Below are 26880 nucleotides of genomic sequence, written 5' to 3' on the forward strand. Positions count from 1 at the left end.
TAATATGATTCCTCCTTTTTTTTTTTTTTTTTTTTTTTTTAACCTTAGGATAGCTTTGGCTATTCTGGGTCTTTTATGGTTCTGTATAAATTTTAGGGTTTTTCCTATTTCTGTGAATGTCACTGGTATTTTGATAGAAATTACATTGAATGTGTAGATTGCTTTGTGTATGTACTGTGAACATTTTCACAGTATTGATTCTTCCAATCCATGAACATGGAATATCTTTCCTTTTTTTTTTTTTTTTGGTGTCCTCTTCAATTTTTTTCATCAGTGGTTTATAGTTTTCATTATAAGCATATGTACAAATTCATAATTACAAATTATAATTCTATGACTGAAATAACTAGGGAGCAGTACATAGATTAAATGTTAGGCAAGGCCTTCATGATGGAGTTATACCGAGTGAGGTTTGAAGAATAAGTAGGAGCCAGGCATGGGGTAAAAGGAAAAGAGTCATTTAAACAAAAGGCATATTCAAAGCCCCAAGGTGGGAGAGAGTTTGGCATGTTTGAGGAGGTTGAAGGGAGGGCAATGTGGCCGGATCATAATGTAGTGGGGCTGAATGAGGAAACTATGGAGAAGTAGATAAGGATGAAATCATGTGAGGCTTTACAGACTGTAGTAAGAAGTTTTGATTTTTTTCCCCAAGAACTATGGGAATACAACTGAAAGGTTTTCAACATGGGAGTGACCATGTTTGTGCTTTCAAAAGATGGCTTTGGATGCTGTGTGGAGAAGAGACTATAGGAGATAAGGATGGAAAGAAGGAGGCCAGTAGGGAGGCAATTGCAGATAAGAGGTGATACTCAAGAGGAGATGACAAGAGTTAGATAAACTTAAGACATATTTTGGATATAGAACCTACAGGGCTTACTGATAAGCTGAACAGGAGGCTTGAGGCAAAGGGTCAAGGATCACTCTAGATTTCTGATTAGAGAAACTGAGGTGTATGTTTGCATTGTTTTCTGAGATAAGGAATACTAGTCCTGGGCAGGCTTATGGGGAGAGAATGGAAGTTGAAGTGGGGAGTATAGTTCTAACATGATAAGTTTCAGATGACTGTGAGACTGTCATTGGAGATGACACATAGTTGAATATATGAGTTCAGAGTTTAGAGAGAGTGATATACAGACAGTCTCCAGCTTACCATGGTTTGACTCAATGATTTTATGACTTTATGATTTTTTTGACTTTATCAGAACTGAGCCTTGTAAGTTGAGGAGCATCTGTACATTTGGGATTCACCGGCAAATAGTTGATATTTAAAGTCCTGGTACTAATGGGATCACTTGGGGGAAAGTTATAGAGAGAGAAAAGAGAGCTCAGGACCAGCCCAATCTTTTGAAAATCTGCAGCATTATAATTAACTTAATTTTCTGACTGATTTAGATGTTATCTGACAATCACAGAGAATTCTGCATCTCCATGTTCTTTTCACAGCTCATAAAGGCAATTTAATTATTTATTTGTAAATAATTAAAGTATTAGTCTGTTCTCATGCTGCTATAAGGTCATACCCAAGACTAGGTAATTTATAAAGAGGTTTAATCAACTCACAATTCAGCATGGCTGGGGAGGCCTCAGGAAATTTACAATCATGGTGGAAGGCAAAGGGGAAGCAAGGCACCTTCTTTACAAGATGACAGGAAGGAGAAGTACCAAGCAAAATGGGGAAGAGCCCCTTATAAAACCATCAGATCTCATGAGAACTCACTCACTATCATGAGAACAGCATGCAGGAAACTGCCCCCATGATTCAATTAAGTCCACCTGGTCTCTCCCTTATCGGGGTTATAGGGAGTACAATTCAAGATGAGATTTGGGTGGGGACCCATATCAAAGCCTAACCATATCAAAATATTTATTTATAAAACCAAATTTATTTTGTAAGTTAAATGTGTTAACCTGAAACCCACCCACCCCCTCCCCATTTTTTTGAGACAGAGTATTGCTCTGTCACCCAGGCTGGAGTGCAGTGGCACAATCGGCTTACTGCAACCTCCACCTCCCAGGCTCAAGCGATCCTCCCACCTTGGCCTCCTGAGTAGCTGGGACTGCAGGCACGCACCACCATACTCAGCTAATTTTTGTATTTTCTGTAGAGATGGGGTTTTGCCATGTTGCCCAGGCTAGTCTCAAACTCCTGAGCTTATCCGATCCACCCACCTCAGCCTCCCGAAGTGCTGGGATTACAGGCATGAGCTGCTGCGCCCAGCCTGAAAACCCCTTTTAATAAAATATCTTTCTTTAGCCTATTAATAAACTTTTCTGGAAACCAAACATTATTTTGAACACTTCCCTCTCAAGGGAAAATAAATGTAGAAGGTGGAGGAAACTCGACCAAATATCTAATTTGCCAAGAACTTTCCCTAGAAGCTTGTTTAAGTAAGTCAGTCAGTCACTGATAGCAATTTCTGTTCTTGTCTATAACCTCTTCTAAAAACAGAATGGAAAATGGAAGGAAACTTTCCCTTGGATGGGGATTTCCAAGTAATTTAAATTTGCTCTATTCAGGCCCTATGTCCTATATCAATAGTAAAAGTTGATTGATGTTTGCCTTGGTAGGTGATAATGCTACAGCTCAACCTTTCTTCTGGATTTATGGCTTTGTTTTTTATATTTCTTGTCTCCATATGTTTGTTCCATGTGTTTCTTTGGAATTTTTTTTTTTTTTTTTTTTAAACATAGTCTGGCTCTGTCTCCCAAGCTGGAGTGCAGCAGGACGAGCTCAGGTCATTGCAGCCTCCACCTCCCGGGTTCAAGTGATTCTCCTGCCTCAGCCTCCCGAGCAGCTGGGATTACAGGCGTGCACCACCATGCCCGGCTAGTTTTTGTATTTTTAGTAGAGATGGGGTTTCGCCATGTTGGCTAGACTGGTCTCGAACTCCTGACCTCAGGTGATCTACTGCCTCAGCCTCCCAAAGTGCTGGGATTACAGGTGTGAGCCACTGCACCCGGCCTCTTTGGAGATTTTTGAGCTAGATGTACATCTTAAAGATTTTTTGTTTTAAAAGTCATATTAAAACCAATCCTACCCAATTCCATTTCTCTTGGCTTTTTAGGTAACCCGTAAGTAACTGTGGATATTTTGTTTTGCTTGCAGGTTGGCTTGCTTGCCTTGTTAACTCCGTAGCTCTAAAACTCACCAAAGTTAATTTTAAAAATTATTCTTTCTAACATGAAGCACTTCAGAGTTCTATTACTTTCACCTTACTGTACCAAAAAATACTTTTTTTTTTTTTGAGACCAAGTTTCACTCTGTTGCCCAGGCTGGAGTGCAGTGGTGTGATCTCGGCTCACTGCAGTCTTTGCCTCCCGGGTTCAAGTGATTCTCATGCCTCAGCCTCCTGAGTAGCTGGGATTATAGGCACGCGGCACCACGCCCAGCTAATGTTTGTGTTTTTAGTAGAGATGGGGTTTCACCATGCTGTCCAGGCTGGTCTCGAACTCTTGGACTCAAGCTATCCACCTGCTTCGCCTCCCAAAGTGCTGGAATTACAGGCGTGAGCCACCCCACCCGGCCCCCAGAATACTTTTTACACTACCAGGAATATCCACCTATAAGCCCTCCTCTTGTACTCCATAGCACCTTCTTACGAGACCGCTAGCTCCTCTGCCTTTTTTTTATTTTTATTTTTTATTTTTGTAGAGATGGGGGTCTTGCTGTGTTGCTAAGGCAGGTCTCAAACTCCTGGCCTGAAGCTGTCTTCCCGCCTTAGCCTCCCAAAGTGCTGGGATTATAGGCGTAAGCCACCATGCCAGGACTTCTCTGCCTTCTTTAGTTATTGTTCCTGTACCCACTTAACCTTTTGTAAATATCATTATTCTCTTTTGGGAGGGAGGGAGATTTCTTTCTTTGTTAATGTAGTCTCTAGGAATACGGATATACACTCTTTTTAATATTACTATTTTGATTCTTGAATGGGAGCCAAGAGTTCATGTTGATGTTATACTGTGCTGTTATGGCCACTGAGTAATATTAATAATAGTCATCAATTCCATGGGATTCTAAAACAAATTGAAAGCTGTAAACTCTCCATTTTCAAGAATTAGAGCTGGAGTTAGTTTAAAAACAAACATGTGCATAATACAAAAGAAACAATTTAACCCTTTAATAACTTTGAAAACAAAGAGCAATCATAATGTCTAATAGACAACTGCTTTCCACCAGTGTTTTTCCATTTAACAAAATCAATCAGGCTTATTAAAGGATTTGGCTGAAATAAGAGTTCCCTATGTTGTATTAAGGACAGTAACTCATTTCAGTGTTCTACAATGTAATTATTCATCTGTTGTTGAACATTTGAGCTGATATATGTAATATAAGAAAAAAATAGGGAATATTTTTTGTATAAATATTTATACACCTATTTCTTTAAATTCTGTAATCGACTAATAGGTCATGAACATCTTTAAGATTTTTGACACAATGTCATATTACTTTCAGAAAAATTTTACTATTTTACACTCCCAGCCATTAGTATGTGAGAGTTCCTCCTTCACTTTTCCCAGGTTTGGAAACATTTATAATCTCTTATCTTTGCCAGTCTGAAAGATGAAAGTGGAGCTTGTTTTATTTTGCATTTTTTATTAATTAAGTAGGGCATGTTTATTTTTATGATATATTTTCTTATTTATTTTAAAAAATCAAATGAATCAGAAAGCACTAATATAAATAGAACAGTATATCTTTATTCCACACTGACATGAAAAAGAATTGCCTACAAATGGCTGCAAGAGAGTATATTTTCAAATCTTGTTGTCTTGAGAGATTAGATGTAAACTTACAATTCTGCTATGAATATCTCAAGCTCTAAACAGTATTCAGTAGGATGTTAACATTCTGAGTCCAATGTTCCAGAACATAAATTTGCCAGTTCTCTGAAAACACTGGAACACAAATGGAAAATTCAATAGCCCTACTTCAGTGACTTCCTTACAATCCACCAATGGGCAAAATGCAGGCAAGACTGCCAGCTGCTCTGTATCTGCAAACATTTGTGCAGAACTAATTTTAAGAGCAGATGTTGGAAATAAAGAAAAAAAAATAAAAAACAATTGCAGCCTCCCCTCTGAGAAAGTTAGACCTATCCCGTGACTTCTCAGATGCCCCATAACCCTGTTAGCCAGAGTTTCATTCCAAAAATACCATATTTTGCTTCCTTACTTTCTCATGTGAAAAGTTTTAGAAATGCTTAAGGGAATATAACAACTTCAAAAAGTCTTAGTACTGCTTCAGTTGGCCCTGTATGATGTTGTCATATATAGAAGAGTCTTTGTCTGCAATTAGAGTTTACTCATGAAAGATTCCATTCTGACCTTTGGGGTGTGCAGACTTCAATTGTATCATATCCATCTAAAAGAAAGCCTGTTTGTTTTGTATTGAGGTAGAAATTACAGATTATGAAGAGAAAAACTCTAAGAGAAAACTCTTATTTTTATCAAATAGACAATGAAGGCATGGTAGTTCAGTAGAAATTTGCTAAATCAGTGTCTGAATGATTTCATGTACAGATTTTAGATTTATAGTATCAGTATTCCAGATCTCCAAACAAGTTCACACAGACCCCAGTAGATGCCTGTGTGACACTTGTCAGTATCCTCACTCACATGTCAGAGTTTAATCAAATCTGGCTTTTCCTGGGACTTGCTTACTGCTAAAAGGCTGAAGACGTTCTTTTGTTATTATTCGATTTTAAAATTTATTTTTTGTTTAATTTTTTAAACTAGGTAATACATTTACAAAGTTCAAAAGTCAAAACCTCATAAAGGGTATATAATGAAGTCATCCTCTACTTTCGTACCCTGGCCATCCAGTTCTCCTCTTCACAAACAATAATAATAGTTTTCTTTGTCTCTTTGGAGCAGCACTATGCATAGACATGCAAGCATACACACAAACATTCTTCTCTTTTACACTAATGGTGACATACTATATACAATATTGCATATTTTGCTTTTTTTTTTACCTATTCTGCCTTAGAAATATTTCCATATTAGTACATCAAAAACTTCCTTGTTTTTATTTATTTCAGATAATATTCCATTATATAGATATACCATAATGTATTTAACCAGTCTCCAGGATATCGTTATTATAATAAATGCTGCAATGAGTAACATTGGGAAAATGTCATTTAACATAATTATAATCAATTCCTAGAAATAGAATTGCGGGCCCAAAGGGAATAGTTTTATTTTTAATAGACATAAAGCTAGGATGGGACCCAAGGTCCTATCCTAAAACCAAACCTGAAAAAAAAATAGTACCGACCAATATCCCATGCAAGAAGTCCATGCCTAAGCCTCAGGTTTTTTTCTAGGATCAGGCCAATGACTATCATAAACACCTATGCTTTAGTATCTATTCCTACTGCCTATGAGGAGAGTTCTGATTTCAACTGGGCCTGCACTCTGTGCAGAGATCAACACAGACTGATTTCTGCAGGCGACCTTCCTGCACTTCTTATGGTTTATGAGAAAAAGCCGTTGTCAAAAGCAGCTTATTCTTTCCTGCAATTTTCTTTTCAGAGGAACTCTTTTCTTTGGCAATAATCAGGGGGTCTTATTCACAAGGGTCTCTGCTAATCTCTTGCCCTGGGCAGGGTAATTCTTCCCTATGACTTGGCAGTTCCCCGATCTTTCATTTCTTCCTTGATGCTCTCCTATTTTGGGTCTCTAGTCTCTTGCTTTTGTTAGTTAGGGCTAAATTCTTGTCCTGAATCTTCCCTTTGGCCTAAAGCTTAGAGACCCAAGGTGTTTCTCTTTGGCCTCCATAAAGACACAAAGCATCCTAGGCAAGGGACACTACAAGGGGACAGCCTTGTGGCTATCTCTGAAGCCCTACCTCAAACTTGAGCTTCGGCTCACCAGCAAGCTGCTCTTTAAGTTACGGTTGGCTTGGATTTCGGGCAACCAACACTCTTGATTGTAGGAGGCATTCCTTGATTACTGAAGTCCCTAGATTACTAAGATCCTCTAGCTTTTGGGAGTCTCTCACCCCAGTGGTTCTCATGACACCTCCCAATTATGGTTTAGTAGGTAAGACCCCTTGTATTGACCATCTCTCTAGAATCTCTGTCCGTTGAAGCAATTTCTGAATTCATCTCCAAAATCCTTTTCCTAAGATGGAAACTAGTTTAGAGAAATGTTCATTTCTTTGAGAAACATCTCTTTTTAGACACTCTCACTCCTCTGTTCTCTGGCTCTGGGGCATTGCTATTTTATGGCTAGAATCTTTTGAAACACTTCTACTCTTATCCCTTTACTTATTTCCTGACATTGCTCAACCTGTAATCAGCTCTGAGCTACCTCTATTAGCATTCTATAAAGTCCCACTTTTCTAGGTTATTTTCCATGATGCTGGATGAGAGGGACTGAAAAGTCTGCCAATTTTTCTCCCCATCCAAGGGAACGGGGAGGATTCTGCAGGCCCATGACCAATATTCGACAGGGCTTCTTCCAAGAATTTCCTGGTGGGAACTGAATTTTTTTTTTTTTTTTTTTTAAGATGGAGTCTTGCTCTGTCGACCAGCCTGGAGTGCAGTGGCACGATCTCAGCTCACTGCAACCTCTGCCTCCTGGGTTCAAGCAATTCTCCTGCCTCAGCCTCCCAAGTGGCTGGGACTACAGGCACAAGCTGCCACGCCCAGCTAATTTTTTGTATTTTAGTAGAGATGGGGTTTCACCTTGTTGCCCAGGCTCATCTCGAACTCCTGAGTTCAGGCAATCCGCCCGCCTCGGCCTCCCAAACTGCTAGGATTACAGGCATGAGACACCGCACCCAGCCGGGAACTGAATTTTATGTGAGCACCTTGTCTTCTGCCTCCATGAGGGTTCCCCCAAGGCGCTTGGCAACCTCCCTATGGTGTTGGCTACTGAACTGTGGGTGACCGAGAAGAAAGGCAGACTAGGACAAAATGTGTAATTGGGCTTCTCTCATCTTTAACAATTTTATGGATTCAAGGATCTTGAGGGGTAGGTACTACCTCTGCTGTACCCAAAATTAACTGAGTTTTTAGTACATGTCAAGGGTTTAGATCAGGAAAGAAGAGCCCTAGAGAGTTATTCAGGTGATATTCTTCTCAGAGAGTTTTAATCATTGGTATAACTGTTTCTCCAAAGAACAGGGAATGAATCTCTTTGAAAGATTATACCTGAGGTTTACAAGCTTTCACTTAGCTCCTTCTAGGCAGCTTCTCTCATCATAGTGCACTTAATCAATTAGAATACAAAATGACCTTGTTACAGTGTGAGGACATCTTGTGGTCAGAATGCTATATAGGAAATTAATTGCAAATACAAGACCATCACTCACTTTACCCCCAGTTCAGCCTGGTAGTTCTTAATTTTAGGTATCTCTAGCCTTCCTTGATATCAATCTAGGTTCCTCTTCTAATACTAGAGCTAAATCTTTCAGTTCTCTTATTTATTAAAGAAGGAATAGAGCTCTTTACTTGTGAGGAAATAGGCTCTTTTCACAATCATCTGACACCTAACTTTGTAGTCTCAGCATTCTAAGTAACAGCGATCTTTCTGCACTTGTCTTTCTTTCCTGGCGTACATCCCCAGACAAATGTTCAAGGGATGCTTTTCCCTCCTTTCTTACTCAGTGTCTTCTTTTCTTCAGATGCCTTTCTGAAGTTGCTTAGTTTCTCTAAAATATCTGCCTTTTGCTGTTCAAACCTTCATTCTGTAAGGAAATAACAGAACTCCACCTCTTTGCACACATACAGTGATCATACTACCTGATACACACGTTAGCATCTCTAAAACCTAATTTACTTTCATAGTCCAGGTCCCAAATCAAGCTACACAGATTTTTTTTGTTAAGTGTTTTTGTGGCAGGGGCTGGGGGAAGTTGATGGTTGTATTTAAACCACAGATAGCTCTCATATATTGGTCTGAGGAGGGAAATAAATAACTAGAATGCTACAGTTTTAAAGACTGTAAAACTAATATGTAAGGTGATTTACCAGTGAATGGAGGTCAAAAGAATTGCATGCTTTCAGCACACACAGAGTTAACCTTGCAGTATCTCCTTGTTTTGCCAGCCTGCTGTTACCTCATGAAGTTAACAGGACTGATCTTTTAAAAACTCCTACACAGGGCTGGATATGTTGGCTTATGCCTGTAATCCCAGCACTTTGGGAGGGAGCAGGAAGATCACTTGAGCCGAGGAGTTTGAAATCAGCCTGGGCAACAGGGAGACCCCATTTCTCCCAAAAAAAAAAAAAAAAAATCAAAAAATTAGCTGGGCATGGTGGCACATGGCCTGTAGTTTCAGCTACTCAGGAGACTGAGATGGAAGGATCGTGTGAGCCCTGGTGATGGAGTTTGAAGTGAGCCGATATGGCACTACTGCACTCCAGCCTGGGCAACAGAGCGAGACCTTGTCTCTAAAAATAAAAATAAAATAAATAAAACTCCTACACAGAACAGGAGGGAAATCAGCAGCTAACTTAATAGCAGAAGCCTAACCCAAAATGGAAAATAATAGAATATTTGGTTTGCCTAAGGAGAGAGAAACCAGCCTCTCTATGAATTTCCATTTCAGTTCTCCTCAGCCATTTAATTAGCAACTAGACACATAACTCCAAGAGCTTCTCTTTTGTGCCCTGATATTCTAGGTCTAGAAGTTCTGAGATGCTGTTGCCATTTTTTTCTCATTGTTCTTTTCATGGGTTTTCAGACAGGAGTGAACATCTACCACTGGCTCCTTGGCTTTTCCCTGTCTGTATAAACTTGTTTATTAACTTGTTGTTTTTTGTGGATGATTACTTCTCAGAATCTGTCATAGTACCTAACTGAGTGTGCATTTTGCACTATATAGGTGTTGATCAAATACAAGTAGCAGCCCTCTATGTAAACCGAATAACCTGTACATATGAATGACTGCTTTTGCATCTCACTGGAGATAACCCCACTTTGCTTTTGGTAGTTTTGCTATCGGTTGCTAGTTTAGGAATCCAAGCATTAGTTAGGAATGTTTCTGTGGGAAAACATAATTCAATATCTACACATAAATTTCTAAATGATCTTTGTACTGCTTGTTTTCAGTTAATTGATTTTTCTAAACTGGTTTCAAATTCTTCCAGCATATAGTCTCCTTTGCTCCCTTATTTCTTTTCTTTCTTTTTTTTTTTTTTGAGATGGAGTTTCACTCTGCCACCCAGGCTGGAATACAGTGGCACGATCTAGGCTTACTGAAGCCTCTGCCTCCTGGGTTCAAGCGATTCTCCTGCCTCAGCCTCCTGAGTAGCTGGGACTGCAAGGCACCCACCACCATGCCTGGCTAATTTTTTGTATTTTTAGTGGAGACAGGGTTTCACCATGTTGACCAGGCTGGTCTCGAACTCCTGACCTCAGGTAATCCGCCCGCCTCAGCCTCCCAAAGTGCTGAGATAACAGGCGTGAGCCTGCATGCCCAGCCTGCTCCCTCATTTCTGATATTTGTAAATTTATTGTTCTTCATCTTCTGGTAGTCTTTAGAAGACACTAATTTTTAATTAATCACAATTAGACTTTGTTTCAGGTTCCATTGCTATTTTCTCTGCAGCTTCAACTATTTCTGTCTTTTATAGGTTAAATTAATGAAACCAAACCCCATTTGGGTTCAGTGAAATCTGTGATAGGAATTAAGGTCAGCAAAGTCTTCTTCCCCTTCAAGGAATGATTTTTTAGAGTATTTGTGATTTATTCTTGGTATCCATGATTCTTCCTTAAACTAGGGTTAGAAGTTCCTTAGAGCCCTGACAAATGATACAGTGCATTTTTACTCTCAGCAAATTATCTGCCAGGAAGAGGTTGAATCCCAAGTCCTCCCTCTTTATTTTATAGACTGGATAGGAAACTGGGTTGTAAAGCTTTCCTGCTGGGGATCTCTAATTTCCAAATTGAGTTTAAACTGCTGATTCTCTTTCTTCCCTCCAAGCTCTGATGTTAAAATAAATGTTATCTCTCCACACAGCTGCAGTGATTTAATTGTTGTGCTGTATCAATCTTAAGTTGCAGAAATTACTTTACACTTCTTTTAATTGTAGACTTACCATTTTAGAATATTGTCTGTTTTTGTATCTGAGTCAAATATGTATAATAGAGAAGACATTTATCTCTTATTTCAATTTGGTTGTAGAGAAACTGTTTCTTCAGTGCCTGGAGAAGTCATTGGAATTTGGAAACCCACTGCTTAACTGTTTTCATAGGAGTGATATGATTCCACCATTCTAGTTTTAATGCAGTGATTTAAGTGCTATATACAGAAGCAAATACTTTGGACCAGTGGCTCTGAAACTTTCATTTATATCTGAATTACCTGGAGGGCTTGTGAAAAACACATTTCTGGGCACTACACCAGATTTTTATTTGGTAGATCAGGGGTGGGGCCCAAGAATTTGCATTTCTAGCAAGTTGTCAGGTGATTCTGCTGGTCTGGAGACCACCCTGAGAATCACTGCTTAGAGGATTTTTTTCTCTCATTTCAGAAACATGCCCTTTTAGGGAAGCTGATTATATTAGAAAAAGAGAAGGGAAAAAATTCAAAAACAAAAAACAAACAAAACTACCTCAAGGAGATGACAGCGTTGTTTCTTTCTTTTTTTTTTTAAGTAAATATTCAGATTATCTCTGTGTGAGGGTGTGAATTTGCAACTACAAGTAATGTGGCATTTGTATGGGATCTGAGATGTGATCAAGTGAACATTCAAAGAATGATAAGCAAAATCTTTAAATCTTATCACCGTTAGTTGCAATAGAAGACTTAGAAAGACAAGGAGAGATACTGTGAAAAAGTGTGAGTATATCTATAAGAGACCTGAATTAAAATCTCTACTCTACCACTTAGACTTCATTTATATGAATTTGGAGTGTGTAACCTTACTGGGTTCTTTTAGTATTTTTTAAATCTATCTATCTATCTATTTATTTATTTATTTATTGAGATGGAGTTTTGCTGTTGTTGCCCAGGCTGGAGTGCAATGGCGCAATCTCGGCTCACTGCAACCTCTGCCGCCTGGGTTCAAGCAATTCTCCTACCTCAGCCTCCTGAGTAGCTGAGATTACAGGCGCCTGCCATCACGCCCAGCTAATTTTTTGTATTTTTAATAGAGATGGGGTTTCATCATGGTGGCCAGGCTGGTCTTGAACTCCTGACCTCAGGTGATCCACCCACCTCGGCCTCCCAAAGTGCAGGGGTTACAGGCGTGAGCCACCGCGCCCAGCCTAGTATTGAATGAGATAAGAAATCTGAAATGCTTTACCTATGGTAGCTGTCCATCAAAGTTACTTTCATAGAAGCTGGCCTCCTCAGTTGCTTTTGTACACTCAGGAATCTTTTCAAAGTTTAAGGGTGATAAATTTTATCCAAAGTAATTACTCGTAAAATAATTGGATCCCAACAATTACACCCCTGTGCATCTGTAGAAGTGCAGACATAGAAGATGTGGGACTTATTCTCCAAGCACACAAAATCTACTTATAGATTTAGGATTCTTTCTTTTTGAAAGTACCAGAATACCATATTAAAAGTGAGATAATGTTTAAGATGAGAAGGCCAGGAGCAAGGCAATTATAGACTTGATACAGTGATTAATGCACTTGTCAAGGTTCTGAGTTCTGTCTGTCTGCTCTACCATCTTTAACTTGCTTCCTTTTGTCCTTGGGCCTCTCTTTTTGAGGTCACAAAATGGCTGTCACAGCTCTAGATATCAAATCTGCATAACTGCCTCCAAAGGCATAGAAAGGGCAGTTTGTTTTCTCAAATCTCCTTTGTCATGGTGGAAAACTTTTCCCACAAGCCACAGCAGACTTGTCCTCAAGCCTTGAAGACCAGTATTAAGATGTATGACTGTTCTGGGCTTCAGGGAGGCTAAGCTGAAAAGGCAGGTACTTGGCATTGTCAGCCTGAGTACTGGGACTGGTAGGTAAAAGAGGTTAGAGATGACTGTTGGGTAGACAACAGAAACAGAAGCCACAGGGAGACAAGACTATGCACAGATTAGAGAACAGTTCTGGGCAATTTATCATTAGGCTGAATTGTGTGCTCTAGGCCAGGAGTTGGCAATCTTTTTTTGTTGTTGTTGTTAAGGACCAGTTAGTAAATATTTCAGGCCTCCCCTAAAGATGCCAAAAGCCACATACGGTCTCTGTTGCACATCCTTTGTCCTTTTTTTAAAAAAACAAACAATCCTTTTTAAAATGCAAAAGCCATTCTTAGCTTGCTGGCTGTATAAAAACAGACCATGGGCCACATTTGGCCCACAGGCTATAGTTTGCCAACCCCTGCCTACATAAGGAAGGTTCAGAAGGGATCTCCTACTTCAGTGGGACTGAAGTCATCATTTTGAAGCCTCCTGAAATTCTGGGATTTGACTGGTGCTTTGAAGGATGGGTGAGATTTGGACTGAGAGATGTGTTCCTTCTAAAGGGCACAGTGAGAGGAGAAACAAGCCTATGATACTTACCATAACACAGTTGTGTGTTACGTGCAATGAGTGAAGAGCAGCAATACCTTTGCAAATGAAATAGGCTAATTGCAGGCCAGAGTTAGGGAGTAATGTGGCATGAGTATCTTGACTCTCTTAGCCACTGACAGGCCAAGCTGCTAAGAGGCTCTGAGAAATGAAGATGCTCTTTTGGCTTAAAGCTTCCATGTTGATCTGGACCCCAAGGGAGGCAGTGTTTCATGTAACAGTTGGCTCTTCCAGTAGGAGCTGTTGCTACTATTACTATTAAGGAACAAATATCATGTGTTCAGGGGAGTGAAGACTGTTGGTCTCTTAATTATACCTACATACAAAGATTATAACTTATCTTCAAGTTGTGTTATTTTTATAGCAACAAGGAAGAATTGCAACAACTAATACTAAGTCACTGATTCATTGAACATTTATTGAATATTTACTGTGTGCCAGGCCCTGGCAGTACAAGTTGAGAAGCTCATAGTCCAGAGGGGGATAAAGAACCTGTATAGCAATAATTACAGTAGTGAGTTAAGAGTTAGAAAATGTGTGCACAAGGAACTGTGGATGCCTGGAAGAAGGAACCAGTCAATTTATCCTGATTTAAATTTTCAAATTGACTCAGTTAAATTCAGTAACCACAGATTGTATCCCTAATACTAGACAATTTGCAAATCTGTACCATTTATCACGAAAAAAGCCTATATAAAATACTATGAGTGGATTAAATCCAAATCATCACCTCTCCAGAAAAAGCTATTTCAAACATTCTGTGGCTGATATTAAGTTTTTGCGATCCTCTTTGTGTGCAAAGTATATAACTATAGTGTTGTATTTCCCATTGTACTTAATTAATTTTTTGCTTCCCAGTTTATTGGTGTAAACACTGGATTCTAGAAAACAATTGTTTCCCCCCAGTAAAGCCTTCAAAGACGAAGATTATGGGCCAGGCACAGTGGCTCATGCCTGTAGCACTTTGGGAGGCCCAGGTGGGCGGATCATGAGGTCAGGAGTTCAAGACCAGCCTGGCTAACATAGTGAAACCTCATCTCTACTAAAAATACAAAGCCGAGCATGGTGGCGGGCGCCTGTAGTCCCAGCTACTTGGGAGGCTAAGGCAGGAGAATCTCTTGAACCCGGCAGTGGAAGATTGCAGTGAGCCGAGATCGCACCACTGCACTCTAGCCTGGACAGCACAGCAAGACCGTCTCAAGAAAAAAAAAAAAAAGAAGAAGATTATGGTGGTGGGCAGAATAATGGCCCCCAGTAGAGTCCTCATTCTAATCAGCTGTGAACCTGTAAATATGTTATCTTAACATAGTAAACGAGGAATTAAGGTTGCTGATCATATATAACTTTAAAATAGGAAGATTACCCTGGATTATCGGGGCAGGATGCAACATAATCAGTCACAAAGGCTGTTAAAGTAGAAGAGGGACACCCAAAACTATAAAAACCCTGGAAGACAACCTAGGCAGTACCATTCTGGACATAGGAACAGGCAAAGATTTTATGACAAAGATGCCAAAAGCAATTGCAAAGAAGTAAAAGTTGACTCTAATTAAACTAAAGAGCTTCTGCACAGCAAAAGAAACTATCAACAGAGTGAACAGACAACCTGTAGAATGGGAGAAAATGTTTACAAACTATGCATCTGACAGAGGTCTGATATCCAGCATCTATAAGGAACTTAAACAAATATACAAGAAAAAAAAACAAAAAACTCCATTTAAAAGTGGGCCAAAGGGCCGGACACGGTGGCTCACACCTGTAATCCCAGCACTTTGGGAGGCTGAGGTGGGAGGATCACTTGAGGTCAGGAGTTCAAGAGTGGCCTGGCCAACATGGTGAAACCTGTCTCTACTAAAAATACAAAAATTAGCCGGGCGTCATGGCACACGCTTGTAATCCCAGCTACTTGGGAGGCTGACGCACGAGAATTGCTTGAACCTGGGAGGTGTATGTTGCAGTGAACTGAGATCATGCCACTGCACTCTAGCCTGGGGGACAGAGCGAGACTCTGTCTCAAAAAAAAAAGAAAAAAAGTGGGCAAAGGAGACTGAGCACAGTAGCTCATGCCTGTAATCCCAGCACTTTGGGAGGCCGAGGCAGGTGGATCACTTGAGGTCAGGATTTCATGACTAGCCTGGCCAACATGGCAAAACCTTGTCCATACTAAAAATATAAAAATTAGCTGGGCATGGTGGGACGCTCCTGTAATCGCGGTGGCTGAAGCAAGAGAATTGCTTGAACCCAGGATGCAGAGGTTGCAATGAGCTGAGATTGCACCACTGTACTCCATCCTGGGTGATAGAGTGAGACTCTGTCTCAAAAAAAAAAAAAAAAAAAAAAAGGTGGGCAAAGGCCATGAAGAGACGCTTTTCAAAAGAAGAAGTACATGTTGCCAACAATCATATGAAAAAAAGCTCAACATCACTGATCATTAGAGAAATGCAAATCAAAACCATAGTGAGATACCATCTCACAGCAGTCAGAATGGCTATTATTAAAAGTCAAAAAATAACAAATGCTGAGGAGATTGTGGAGAAAATGGAATGCTTATACACTGTTAGTGGGAGTGTAAATTAGTTCAACCATTGTGGAAAGCAGTGTGGCAATTCCTCAAAGAGCTAAAAACAGAATTACCGCTGGCATGCTGACTCACGCCTATAATCCCAGCACTTTGAGAGGCCAAGGCTGGTGGATCACCTGAGGTCAGGAGTTCAAAACCAGCCTGGTCAACATGGTGAAACCCTATCTCTACTAAAAATACAAAAAATTAGCTGGGCTTGGTGGTGGGCACCTGTAATCCCAGCTACTCAGGAGGTTGAGGCAGGAGAATCGCTTGAACTCAGGAGGTGGAGGTTGCAGTGAACCAAGGTCGTGCCATTGCACTCCAGCCTGGAAAACAAGAGCGAAACTCCATCTCAAAAAAACAAAAACAAAAAAACAGAGCTACCATTCGACCCAACAATCCCCTTACTGGGTATATACCCAAAGGAATATAAATCATTCCATCATAATGACACATGCATGTATATGTTCATTGCAGCCCTATTTACAACAGCAAAGACATGGAATCAGCCTAAATGCCCATCGATGATAGACTGGATAAAGAAAATGTGGTACATATACACTACGAAATACTATGCAGCCATAAAAAAGAACAAGATTATGTCCTTTGCAGGAACATGGATGGAGCTGGATGCTGTTACCCTTAGCAAACTAACATGGGAACAGAAAACCAAATACCACATGTTCTTATAAGTGGGAGCTAAATGATGAGAACACATGGACACATAGAGGGGAACACAGACACCAGGGCCTACCAGAGAGTGGAGGGTGCAAAGAAGGAGGGGATCAGGAAAAATAACTAATGAGTCCTAGGTTTAATACCTGGATGATGAAATAATCTATAAAGCAAACCCCTGTGACATGAGTTTATTCATATAACAAACCTGCATATATACCCAGGAACTTAAAAGTTAAAAAAAGAAAAAGAAAAAAAAGTGTAAGAGGAACCCAGGAAAGGAGGTCAGATTGATGCGTTAAGAGAACTCAACCCACCTTTACCGATATTGAAGATAGAGGAAGGGGGCCATGAGCCAAAGAATGCAGATAGCCACTAGATGCTAGAAAAGGCAAAGAAATTGATTCTCCTAAAAATAGTTAGGGCTACCATAACAAGTATAAGCCATTTAAACAGACTGATTGCTTAAATAACAAATATTTATTTTCTCATAGTTTTGGAGGCTGAAAGTCAAAGATCAATGTGTTGGCAAGGGTTGATTTCTTCTGAGGCTGACCTTCTTGGCCTGTAGAAGGCTGTCCTCTCCCTCTGTTTTCACATGGTCTTTCCTCTGGGTGTATCTGTGTCCTAATCTCTTCTCTTTTTCTATTTTATTTATTTATTTATTTATTTTGAGACAGGGTCTTGCTGTGCCATCTAGGCTAAAATGCAGTGGTGTGATCATAGCTCACTGTAAACTTGAACTGCTGTGCTCAAGCAATCCTTCTGCCTCAGCCTCCCGAGTAGCTAGGGCTACAGGCATGCCCAGCTATTTTGTTTTTATTTTTTTGTAGAGATGGCATCTTGCTATGTTGCTCAGGCTGGTCTTGATCTCCTGGCCTCAAGTGATTCTCTTGCCTTGGCCTCTCAAAGTGCTGGGATTATAGGCATGAGCCACTACATGTGGCCCTAATCTCTTTTCATGAGAATATGAGTCATATTGGATTAGGGCCCACCTATATTGGATTAGGGCCCACCCATATTGGAACCACCCCTAGGTTACTAAACCTCATTTTAACTTGATTACTCTTTAAAGGCTCCATCTCCAATTACAACCACATTCTGAGGTACTGGGGATTGAAACTTAAACATATGAATTTTAGGGGACACAATTTAGCCTGTAACATTCCCCTAGATCCTGCAGAAGGAACACAGGTCTGCCAACTGTTTGATTTTAGGACTCCTTGCCTCTAGACTGTAAAATAATAAATGTATGTTGTTTAAGCCATCAAGTTTGTGGTAATTTGTTATAGCATATTAGAAAATGAGTTTAATATGAGTAGGAGGCTGATTAACTGAATCATGGGACATCTCTGCAATGAAATGTTTGCAGCAATCAGAAACAATGAAATGAATGTCTTAACAGATGAATGGATAAACAAAATGCCATATGTGTGCAATAGAATATTATTCAGACTTAGGAAGGAAATTCTGACACATGCTACAACATGCATGTATCTTGAGGACCTTATGCTAAGTAAGATAACTCAGTCAAAGACAAACACTGTATGATTCCACTTACATGAATTATCTAGACAAGTCAAAACTCACAGAAACAAAGTGAGTGGTAGTTGCTAAGGGTTGGAATAGGGGGAAATGAAGAGTTGTTTGATGGATATAGATTCAGTTCTTTGAGATGAAAAAGCTTTAGAGATTGACTATACAACAGTGTGAATATACTGAACTGTACAGTTAACAATAGTTAAGATGGGGCCGGGTGTGATGGCTTATGCTAACACTTTGGGAGGCCAAGGCAGGAGGATTGTTTGAGCCCAGGAGTTTGCAGCCTTCCTGGGAAACATAGTGAGACCCCATCTCTACAGAAAAATTTTAAAAATTACCTGGGCGTGGTAATTTTTAGTCCCAGCAACTAGGGAGGCTGAGATGGGAGGATCGCTTGAGCCTGAGAGGTCCAGGCTTCAGTGAGCCATGATCATGCCACTGTACTTCAGCCTGGGTGACAGCAAGACTCTGTCTCAAAAAAATCAGTTAAGATGGTTGATATGGTTTGACTGTGTCCCCACCCAAATCTCATCTTGAATTCCCACGTGTTGTAGAAGGGAAACTCTGGTGGGAGGTAACTGAATCATGGGGCAAGTCTTTCCCGTGCTGTTCTCATGATAGTGAATAAGTCTCCTGAGATCTGATGGTTTTAAAGAGAGGAGTTCCCCTGCACAAGCTCTCTCTCTTTACCTGCTGCCATCCATGTAAGATGTGACTTGCTCTTCCTTGCCTTCTGCCATGATTGTGAGGCTTCCCCAGCCATGTGGAACTGTAAGCCCAATTAAACCTCTTTCTTTGTAAATTGCCCAGTTTCGGGTATGTCTTTGTCAGCAGCGTGAAAACAGACTAATACAGTAAATTGGTACCAGTAGAATGCTGAAATGAGTTAAGACTTTGGGGGACTCTTGGGAAGGCATGATTGGTTTTGAAATGTGAGGACATGAGATTTGGGAGGGGCCAGCGTGGAATGATATGGTTTGGCTGCATCCCCACCCAAATCTTGAATTCCGACATGTTGTGGGAGGGACCCGGTAGGAGTTAATTGAATCATGGGTAAATTTTATGTTATGTTATTTTTTATGTTATGTAGTTTTTAAAAAATAGTGAAACAAAGATACTAAGTTTAAAAGGCAAGGGCAGAAAAATAGGTGCAGTGTGCTTTCATTTGTGTATTTTGGAGAAAGAACATCTACACACACAATGCTTGTATGTACACAGAATAATCCTGAAAGGATTCCTTGGGAACTGGCATAGTGATTACTTCTAGGAATGGGGTTGTGGTAGGTGGGAGGACGGGGATGGAGGAAGACTTAAAAATACTCTTTGACACCTTCTTAGTTGTTTACCACATATATGTGTTACATACTAAAATAATTGTTTTGGGGGATTTTGTTTGTTTGTTTTTGTTTTTTGAGACAGAGTCTCACTCTGTTGCCCAAGCTGGAGTGCAGTGGTGGGATCACGGCTCACTGCAGCCTCAACCTCCTGGGCTCAAATGGTCCTCTCGCCTCAGCCTTTTGCGTAGCTGAGACTACAGGCATGCATCACCAAGCCCAGCTGTAATAGAGGTCTTTTAATGCATCATTAAAATATCACAAACAGGTCTTAGCAACCATACAGTATCTTGTTGCTGTAGCTGGACAACTCTTAGATCTTATTCATCAGCCTGCTAAACTGTTCCTTTTTCAGTGACATACAGATCATCTGAAAGTTTTCTGTTATCTTTGTTTTTAACTGTTGTGGATTGCTAAATCAAAGCAGTTGAATTTGAAACAAACTCAATGTCATTTCCTTCAAGGATTAATACATTTTTCTGGACTTAAGATAACTGAATAAGCAACACCCGGCCTTATCTAAACCATCCAGATGTATTTTTCACCCAAGAAATTTTGGATTTCATCAAGAGACCCATGATCCTGGATAACTAAGTTGATGGGGAAAGGAGCATGCACAGACCTCATCTTGTAATGGAAGCCCAGTGTAACACCCTTGATCATGTTCTGTACATGATTACAAATAGTGCAAGCAGTAGCCACTTCCTTTCTATTTCCCAATCATTTGTCAACCTAGCGCCTCTTCTTTTCTAAGGAGAATGCATCCTACATTGATGTAATTGAAGTCTCTCCCTAACTTCCTCTGGGGCTCTTCAAAATAACTGTGCATCCTTTCAGAGTGATGTCTGCATTTTCTGGAATGTCAATAGTCTGATTGCCAAGAATGGTCTTCATTCTCTCAGTAGATACAGGAAAGAATTGAAATAATTGTTTTTAAATGTATAATTTGAGCAAAGACTTTAGAGAATTTCCTTAGTTGGATCAGACACAGATTATGAAATTGCTTTGTCAATGCAGTTACACCTAAGTGCCAGGGTATGTCTTGGCCTTTAAAGGATTAAAAGCTCTTACTCCCAAAGTTGCTGGGCTTTGGGGTATAAATATATTTTATTGTTTGATGTCTGATAGTATATTTTTCTTTTTATTTTTTGAGGCAGGATCTCACTTTATTGTGCAGGTGGGAGTGCAGTGGCGTGATCTCGGCTCACTGCAGCCTCAACTTCCTGAGCTCAGGCGATCCTCCGACCTCAGCCCCCTGAGTAGATGGGACTACAGGTGCACGCCACCACGCCCAGCTAATTTTTTGTATTTTTAGTAGAGAACAGAGTTTTGCCAATGTTGCCCAGGCTGGTCTGAAACTCCTGGGCTACAGTGATCTGCCTGCCTCAGCCTCCCAAATTGTTGGGATTACAGGCATGGGCCACCACGCCCAGCCTATGTCTAATAGTACATTTTCAGAGTCACTAGTTTCTTTAAGTACACCTGCAATGTATTCACTTAGAACCACAAAAAAAGATACAAAAAAAAAAGAGGAGAGGATGAAAGATGGAGGAAAAAAGGAAAGAGGAAAGAAATAGTAAATGTTCTCTGCCTCTTAAAAGCATATAATCTATAACAAGAATAGGGTAAAAGAGACTTAACAGTAACAACAGGGCAACAGGTTTTGACTCTTGTGGGATTTATTCGTTGTTTGTTTGTTTGTTTGTTTTTTAGATGGAGTCTTGCTCTGTCTCCCAGGCTGGAGTGCAGTGGCGCAATCTCGGCTCACTGCAACCTCTGCCTCCTGGGTTCAAGTGATTCCCCTGCCTCAGCCTCCCGAGTAGCTGGGATTACAGGCATCTGCCACCACACCCAGCTAATTTTGTATTTTTAGTAGAGATGGGGTTTTGCCATGTTGGCCAAGCTGGTCTCGAGCTCCTGACCTCAGGTGATCCACCCGCCTCGGCCTCCCAAAGTGCTGGGATTACAGGTGTGAGCCACCGTGCCTGGCCTCTTGTGGGATTATTTCTTAAGACTTCTGCTTGTAAATTGTTGGGTAACTGAACAAGTTAGATTTTACACTCTTGAAAACCTCCTTCTTAGTATATGAGTTCTTGCATCATACAGTCCATATAAAAATTGCAACATTTTATTACTATAATTGTTCATTAGAAGCTGTTCTGGATTGAAACTTCTTGTTATGGTGCAGATGTTTTTCTTACCAACAATCTTAACCCGTTTTTCTCCACACAATACTTAGCTAAAGGGACATGTTTCCCCAAATCATATCTTATCTTTGTAGTTTTTGCGTCCCCATAAAAAGCAAAAAACTGTTTTTGTAACCTGTTCAGTTACCTTTCCCTTTTTGTTTGGTGTTTTACCTTAGCTACTAATAATTCAGCACCCAGAAAAGTGCTTAATACGCAGTAGGGGTACAATAAATGGCAATGAATGACTCATTGTGAGCTCAGTTGCTTCCAGGTTATGTAGGGAATATGATTTTGTCTTTAAGAATGAAAAGCACTTAAGACTTGATATAAGCAAAATTTCCCTTGAAGACAAAAGTTTCTTTGAAAGAAAATTTTAACCCAAATGTATAAGCCTTTTACATCTAGGAAGGAGATTAATATTATTATAGTAATATTTATTATTATTATTAGAAGCAGCAGTAATAGTGGCAACATCAGAAGCTAAGTTATTCTAAGTGCTTTTTTTAATTACTTTTTTTTTTGGTAGAGACACCTGTCTTGCTATGTTGTGCAGGCTGGACTTGAACTCCCAGGCTCAAGTCCTCCCACATCAGCCTCTAGAGCAGCTGAGTATCTAGAACTACAGGCACATGTTACCACACCTGGCTCTAAGTCTCTAAATGCTTTTCTTATGTTATCTCTCATACAGTCTTTCCAACAACCCTAATAGATCGATGTTATTGTTGTGTCCATTTTTATGGATGAGGAAACTGAGCTCAAAGAAATTAAGGAATGTGCTCAAAATCACACTGCTAGTAAGTGGCAGAACCAGGATATGAACTCAGTTTAGTTAAGATTTGGGCTTGATACATCCAATGCAAGAATATGAGTTTGACTTTGCCCTCCTCAAAATTCCTGCCAAAGGGACATGCAAAAGAAGAAAATAAAGAAAAGAGAATTGGTATCTGCACTACAAACTGGGGAAGATGACCACCTTCATGCTAGAAGAAACATTGAGGGAATTTACAATATGAAATTCAGGCAACAAGGTTGAGGTAAAGGCCTACCACTGAGAGGTGCTATGTATAATTAAGCCCACCTAGGCCGCACGCAGTGGCTCATGCCTGTAATCCCAGCACTTTGGGAGGCCGAGGTGGGCGGATCACAAGGTCAGGAGATGGAGACCATCCTTGTCAACATGGTGAAACCCTGTCTCTACTAAAAATAAAAAATTAGCCGGTCGTTGTGGTGTGCACCTGTAGTCCCAGCTACTCGGGAGGCTGAGGCAGGAGAATCACTTGAACCCGGGAGGCATAGGCTGCAGTGAGCAGAGATCGCGCCACTGCACTCCCGCCTGGGCAACAGAGAGTAAGACTCTGGAAAAAAAAAAAAAAAAAATCTCTGCAGTGAATTAAGGCTGCATTTTGTATTCCTAGCTTACTAAAAATGTTTGAAACCAGAAATGACTATTTTGTCAAACGCTTTTTAGCATCTATTTAAATAATTGTGTAGTTTAGTAGAGGTCCTAAATATTAATGCGTCCTTGCAATCTTGGAATAAGCCATATACTCATGAGAAAGACTGTTCACTCTGCAGAACCCAGAAACAATTCAGGAATTAGAATTACCAGGTCTTGGCTGGGCATGGTGGCTCACGCCTGTAATCCCAGCACTTTGGGAGGCCGAGGTGGGTGGATCACGAGGTGAGGAGATAGAGACCATCCTGGCTAACACCATGAAACCCCATCTCTACTAAAAATACAAAAAATTAGCCGGCGTGGTGGCACGCGCCTGTAGTCCCAGCTACTCGGGAGGCTGAGGCAGGAGAATTGCTTGAACCCAGGAGGCGGAGGTTGCAGAGAGCAAAGATTGCGCCACTGTACTCCAGCCTGGATGACAGAACGGGACTCCGTCTCAAAAAAAAAAAAAAAATTACCAGGTTTCAGAAGGCAGGGAAATGAACTTGACCTTTGTCCTTTGTCTTCCTTTAGGTTTCTCAGAATTTAATTTAGAACTAAATATGTTGGTTGCAAGTAAACAATTGTTCCATGAACCAATTATGTTGTAATGCCATCAGCCCACTTTAATGGATACCTTGTATCTTAATGAATTGTTTCAATTGATGAATATATATATAAAGTCTTAAAATAACTTTAGGAATGCAAGTGTGGTTACAGGACCTCTTTCTTGAAAGGTCATTTTTTTTTTCTTTGAGACAGAGTGTCACTCTGTCACCCATTCTGGTGGCGTGATCTTGGCTCACTGCAACCTTCATCTCCCGGGTTGAAGTGATTCTTCTGTCTCAGCCTCCCCAGTAGCTGGGATTACGATTGAGCACCACCACACCTGGCTAATTTTTGTATTTTTAGTAGAGACGGGTTTTCACCATGTTGGGCAGGCTGGTTTCGAACTCCTGACCTCAGGTGGTCCACCCACCTCGGCCTCCCAAAGTGCTGGGATTACAGGCATGAGCCACCGTGCCCAGCCGAAAGGTCATTTTGAAAGAGCTAGTGTGGACATCTGAAATATTTATAAGAATGAAAGCTGCAACATCTTAACTAGTGTAATTTGGTTTAATTTTTACTTTTCTCTCTTCAGGTTTGTTTTGTTTTGTTTTTGGAGACAGGATCTAGTTCTGTTGCCCAGGCCAGATGGCGGTGGCACAATTATGGCTCACTTGAAGCCTTGAACTCCTAAACTCAAGTTATCCTCCCACCTCGGCCTCCCAACTAGCCAGGCCTACAGAGGTGTGCCACCATACTTGGCTGATTATTATTATTATTTTTTTGTCATGAAGATGGGGTCTTACTATGTTGCCCAGGCAGGTTTCCAACTCCTGGGCTCAAGCTCTCTCCAGTTTTTATTATTATTATTATTATTATTATTATTATTATTAATTTTTTTTGAGATGGCGTTTCGCTCTTATTGCCCAGGCTGGAGTGCTATGGCCATGATCTTGGCTCACTGTAACCTCCACCACCTGGGTTCAAGCGATTCTCCTGCCTCAGCCTCCAGGGTAGCTGGGATTACAGGTGCCCGCCACCATGCCCAGCTAATTTTTTGTATTTTTAGTAGAGACGGGATTTGACCACATTGGCCAGGCCGGTCTTGAACTCCTGACCTCAGGTGATCCACCCACCTCCCAAAGTGTTGGGATTACAGGTGTGAGCCACCGTGCCCAGCCTCTCTCTAGTTTTTATACTGTGACAATGACAAGCCACTTTTGATGTGCTTAGTATTATCTATATTATTATCTGTTGTAGTATGAGAGCTTGGGAAGATTGAAAACAGCTCTGATCTCTACCATTTTAATTCTTTCAAATATTTATTATTAAGCCTTTAGCTTTCCTAATACGAGTTCCAGAAGTCTTCAAATATTTTATATATTTTTTAAGCTAGATGGAGAGTAAATGTTCTTATTCTCCCCCCTCCAAAATATAAGAGAACAAGAATTAAAAAGACTTTACATTTGTAGGATTTTTAGCAATGATTTTTGTTTGTTTGTTTGTTTTTTGAGATGGAGTCTCGCTCTGTAGCCCAGGCTGGAGTGCAGTGGCGCGATCTCGGCTCACTGCAACCTCCACCTCCCAGGTTCACGCCATTCTCCTGCCTCAACCTCCCGAGTAGGTGGGACTGCAGGCGCCCGCCACCACACCCGGCTAATTTTTTGCATTTTTAGTAGAGACGGGGTTTCACCATGTTAGTCAGGATGGTCTTGATCTCCTGACCTCGTGATCCACCCGCCTCGGCCTCCCAAAGTGCTGGGATTATAGGCGTGAGCCACCACGCTCGGGCAACAATGATTTTAAATATTTGGTTATTTCTGATTATTTTCTAAAAGAGGAAGAAAGAGGGACAATGCCAGATGAGACTTGGTTTTAAGACAGAAAACTAAAAGTAGACAAAGGGTCAGAGTAGAAAAAAAATGAGAAGGAAGTAAACCAGGAGCAAGGCTGTTATCAGAAAGAGTTAACTCTGAGCTTTACTTTCTTTAAGTTTATTTGCACTCTAAAACTCTTATCTCTGAGGGTATACTTTAGATGAAACACAGCCCTACCTGTGAAAAATTAAAGTAGGAATCAACTAGGATAGCCATGAAGTAGTTATAAGTTTCAGCCACTGGTAGTGAGAAGTTTTAATGACGTAAGCTTATGCATCAATGATCCATGTAGGGATAACTCAGTTTCCAGCTGCTGTTAGCTAAACAGCAAACATTTGAATAGAATCTAATGAGTCAGAGTTGGAGCCTTTTCTGTTCCCTTTTTTGAGTTGTTAGTCATAGGGAAAAATACTCCTATGTTACCAGCTAATTATTTCACTCCTTTGTCTTATTTTCCTTGTCTGTCTTCTAGACAGATTTTTAGAAAGAGATTAGAGAACAGAAGAAAAGGTTTTAAACTGTTTTCTGGTGCTTGTTGGGGGACTTGGGTAGGGCATGTCTCCTGGCTCTTTTTTTTTTTTTTGAGATGGAGTCTTGCACTGTCACCCAGGCTGGAGTGCAATGGCGTGATCTCAGCTCACTGAAACCTCCGCCCCTTGGGTTCATGCGATTCTCCTGCCTCAGCCTCCCTAGTAGCTGGGATTACAGGCACACACTGCCATGCCCGGCTAATATATATATATATATATATATATATATATATATATATATACACTTTTTTTTTTTTTTTTTTGTAGTACAGACAGGGTTTTACTATGTTGGCCAGGCTGGTCTCAAACTCCTAACCTCAGGTGATCTGCCTGCCTCAGCCTCCCAAAGTGCTAGGATTAGCAGGCATGAGCCACTGTGCCTGGCCTGTCTCTTGGCTCATATGAACACTTAGCAGCAGAGAGCTAATGAGGCTAGGCTAAGAGTTAGATCCCGTAATCAGGCCCTATGCTATATTCTATAGCCTATCTCTAAACAAATACATCAAATGTGTATCTTTGGATGTGAAGATAAATGAACACAAATCTATCCTCAGTCTGAGAAGAGTTCAGAGTACATACTATAAAGGATTAGCAGCACCATCTTTTTTTTTTTTTTTTTTTGAGACGGAGTCTCGTTCTGTCGCCCAGGCTGGAGTACAGTGGCGCGATCTCGGCTCACTGCAAGCTCAGCCTTCCGGGTTCACGCCATTCTCCTGC

At 40.5% G+C, this 26880-nt stretch overlaps 1 protein-coding gene and 1 pseudogene across 5 annotated transcripts in view; one reads left to right on the forward strand and one right to left on the reverse strand.

The window, feature by feature from the left end:
* On the reverse strand, positions 1-26379 carry LOC129394407 (large ribosomal subunit protein uL6-like; annotated as a pseudogene).
* The window catches only part of SSH2 (slingshot protein phosphatase 2), a 303596-nt gene that overhangs the window by 53875 nt on the left and 222841 nt on the right, over positions 1-26880 (forward strand). The gene's annotated exons all lie outside the window — the stretch shown is intronic.

The sequence above is a fragment of the Pan paniscus genome, chromosome 19, assembly GCF_029289425.2.
Source record: "Pan paniscus chromosome 19, NHGRI_mPanPan1-v2.0_pri, whole genome shotgun sequence".
Classification (NCBI taxonomy): domain Eukaryota; kingdom Metazoa; phylum Chordata; class Mammalia; order Primates; family Hominidae; genus Pan; species Pan paniscus.